The sequence below is a fragment of the Zonotrichia albicollis genome, chromosome W, assembly GCF_047830755.1.
Source record: "Zonotrichia albicollis isolate bZonAlb1 chromosome W, bZonAlb1.hap1, whole genome shotgun sequence".
NCBI classification, from domain to species: domain Eukaryota; kingdom Metazoa; phylum Chordata; class Aves; order Passeriformes; family Passerellidae; genus Zonotrichia; species Zonotrichia albicollis.
In genome coordinates this window covers 3,495,026-3,498,503 of record NC_133859.1, presented here as the reverse complement: position 1 = coordinate 3,498,503, position 3,478 = coordinate 3,495,026, and the positions used below count along the sequence as shown (strand labels likewise).

Below are 3,478 nucleotides of genomic sequence, written 5' to 3'. Positions count from 1 at the left end.
CCCTATACATAATATATGATTGGCTTTTCGCAAATATTAAAATAAATATTATATGCGTTATGTTAGAAAGGTATACTGTATTAATCCTTTTCAGTAGTGTGTTAAATATAGTTTTAGGCTATAATATAATAATAAAATAGAAACTATGTGATGTAAGATACTTTTTCTAACTAGCTCAAGAAATTCTTCGCACAGAGATAACAGCAACAAGACACCAAAATCCCCAAGAGAAGAATTATTGCCTCCTATTGGGAAGACCCAGACTTAGTGGGGACTGAGATGACTGATATACAAGATGAGGGGGGGTTGATAATAACCAGAGAACACCCTTTGTTTGAAAAGAATTTATGCATCATGTGTGAGATATATGAATATGCAACAGGTTATTGTTTTTAAGGGTTAATCCATTGTTAGCATGTGTGTTTTCAGGGCTTAATTGCCCAGTAGGTACCCAGGCTGTCCGTATGTCTTTTTTTAATTGCCTTTTATTGTCCTAACTCTGATAGTCCAAATTCTTATTACTCTAATTTGTATTACTATTTTTATAGCCATTTAATTACTATTAAACTTTTAAATTTTTAAAACAAGTGATTGGTGGTTTTCACCCTGTCATGGTTTGGGCCTGGCAATGCCAGTGCCCCCATGAGAATACCCTCTCCCTGGTGTCTGCTGTGAGATGTGACCAGGAATAAGCAAAGCAGGCTCCTGCTTAGAAATAAAGAAAACTTTATTAACTAAACTACAAGAAAAGAAGAAAAAAAAAAACATAAGGGAAAATTGAAAACCTTACAAAAGCACTTTCCTCCTCCCCCCCACCAAATTTCCCAATGCAATACATTCCTCCAAATCACCAACTCTCAACTCTCAGTCCGGCACCACCCTTCAGAATACTCAATCTTCAGAATACTTCAATCTTCATGAAGAGGAGAGGAGTCCTTCTTGCACCACAGGCTTCCCCTGGAAACATGTTGAAATCTCGCGTGCTTCCATGTCACTCAGCACCACCCAGAAAGTCCTTACTGTGTGTTCCTGATCCCCAAGAGACTGTGAGCTGCCCTCCATAGTAATAGGGACCCCAGGTACCTTCCTCCCCTTCAGTTAAAGGGTAAGAGGTGTCCCTTGACAAAACACAACAGTTAGGCTACTGCATTTCCCCTTTCCTTCCTCTCCTGAACCATAAAACAGCCCCACTGGGATAGCAAGACCTGGGGCTGGGAACTGCAGCCTTTGGAGTTGCATCTCCTCCTCTGGCAGCCAGTGCTCAAAGCCCAGAGGAGATGCTCTGTGAACTTTAAGTTCCACCAGCAGGGTAAGAGCCTACATGGGTTCACCAGAGCCCTTCTGCGGCTGTGCTGGCTCCAAGGCAAGGACTGAAATTGAAGCCAACCAAGGCATAAACCCCATCTGCTCTGACAGTTCCTGTAAGAATAGACTGCTGCAGAGGAGCAGATCAGGGTGAGAATATGCCTCTCTAAGAAGGCCAGAACTAGATGCTTCCACAGAGATTTCAGCTTCTGGAGCAGTGGGGTAGGGCTGTTGTTGGTTCCTACCTCAGCATCCCATGATGATGTAAGGGGTGAGGAATGCCATATGTGCTATGCACTGGCAGTGATCCACAATAAATCCTTCTAATCCTCTCCTTCATGCTGGTCAAGCTCCTGGGGAAGACAGGACAGAAAAAAGTGCTCAGTTTGTTCCCTCCTGCCCTTGTGCAGTGTCCTGGTTTAGGGCAAATTTGTGAGAAAACCTCTAAAAGCACTCCTCTAGAAAGCAGATTTAAGCTGCCCCTCCCCAAACTGGTCCAGAAAAAAGATTTCTTTGGAGAAAAGTGGGAAAAAAACTGTTTATTTAACAAGCAAAGCATTCACTAGCACAAAAAAATGAACAATATTAAGCAATAAAACTTCTTGCCAATCTGAAGAGATGACAAACTCATAAAATCCTTTTTGTGGGTTGCAGCTTGACTCACCCAGTCTGTTATCAGTCCCTCTGGTGCTGGAAATGTTGTGGCCCAGGCCCAGCCTGGTGGACCACAGGTGTGAGCTCCTGGTGTTCTTCTGGGGTTTCAGTCTAGAGCAGGGTTGAACAGTTCTTAGAAAAAGAAAAACTACAGTCCAGGAAACTGCTCTGTCTAAGCTAGTTAAAAACTAACTACAAAACAAAGGAGAGGTCTGTCTCACTATCTTTTTGCAGACAACACAGTCCAGGAGGAGGAATGTGGAGGAGTGAGTACAGTTTCTGAAAACAAACTGCACTTCTTCCCTCCCCTTTGCTCTCAGAACCAGTCTTAAAGGTGCAAAATTTATTTCTGGACTGAGCAGAGGAATGGGGATACAATTTAGCATCATTAAGTCACCCCAGGACATTTCACCCTTTATCCCCGTATTGTCATCTTACTGCCAAAACTAATCAATATATTCTAACTCTATAAACACATACATTATACATACATATATGTATATACAGTATATAGCTATATTCAGGCAATGTCAGTAACATTTAGCAAACAGTGATATTTACACATAGTTGTCACCCAACAATCAGATCTCCCTGAGGTACACATCGTGTTTTTCCATCTCTCTGCATTATCCACTATGTGCAACTTGGTCCCTGAGCAAAGACAACCACATGAATGGGTGTGTCTGTACTCGAGGCAGAATTGATCTAGACAGTTTTTCCTAACAAATTTCTGACATGTATCATTGGGACTGTGTCTGCTGTATGGAGAGGCTTAGATTGGGCAGGGCCTGCTGGGTTGGTGGAGCCTCGGGTGTTAACTAACCAGGTGGTTTTTGCTAGATGCTGATCTCAATTTTTGAAAGATCCCCCACCCAATGCTTTTAAGGTGGTTTTTAACAGTCTATTGCACCTCTCCACTTTGCCTGCAGCTGGTGCATGGTAGGGAATATGGTACACCCACTTAATGCCATGTTCTCTAGTTTAGGCGTTGATAAGGCTGTTCTTGAAATGAGTCCCATTGTCTGACTCAATTTTCTTAGGGGTACCATGCCTCTAAAGGACTTGCTTTTCAAGGCTAAGGATGGTGTTATGGGCTGTAGCGAGGTACAAGGTAGGTTTCTGTGAGAGACAACTGCTCACTTTGGAAATTTAAAAGGTTTATTAAACCTTAACAAAAATACAACAAAAGGACTAAATAAGGAAAAACTGCAGCGCTGGGAACTGTCTTCATGGCTGCCTACCACGTGGCCAGTTCATCTTCAAGATGGATGCTCAGTTTTTTATACACCTGGGGGTTGCATCAGCCAGCCCTGGCCCCTCCCAAAGTCTGTCAGTTAACTCTTCTTTGCCGTTTATTGGTGGAGACTGCTTTCTTGTAACTTGATTGGAGGGTCAGGTGTTGTCATGCCACACCCCCTTAGCAACAAGCTTTTCCATTCCCAACTGCAAGGGGCACATGTGCATGCCTTCTTTCTACCTGTCCTAGACAACCCAGGCTGTCTGATGATAACAATATGGG

At 42.9% G+C, this 3,478-nt stretch overlaps 1 long non-coding RNA gene across 1 annotated transcript; it reads right to left on the bottom strand.

The window, feature by feature from the left end:
- Nucleotides 1–807: 807 nt before the first annotated feature.
- LOC141726822 (uncharacterized) lies at nt 808–2,199 on the bottom strand. The gene is made up of 3 exons (XR_012577789.1): nt 1,970–2,199; nt 1,551–1,658; nt 808–957 (listed from the first exon to the last, which is right to left on the bottom strand). It is a non-coding gene; the product is annotated as an uncharacterized LOC141726822 (long non-coding RNA).
- Nucleotides 2,200–3,478: the final 1,279 nt, after the last annotated feature.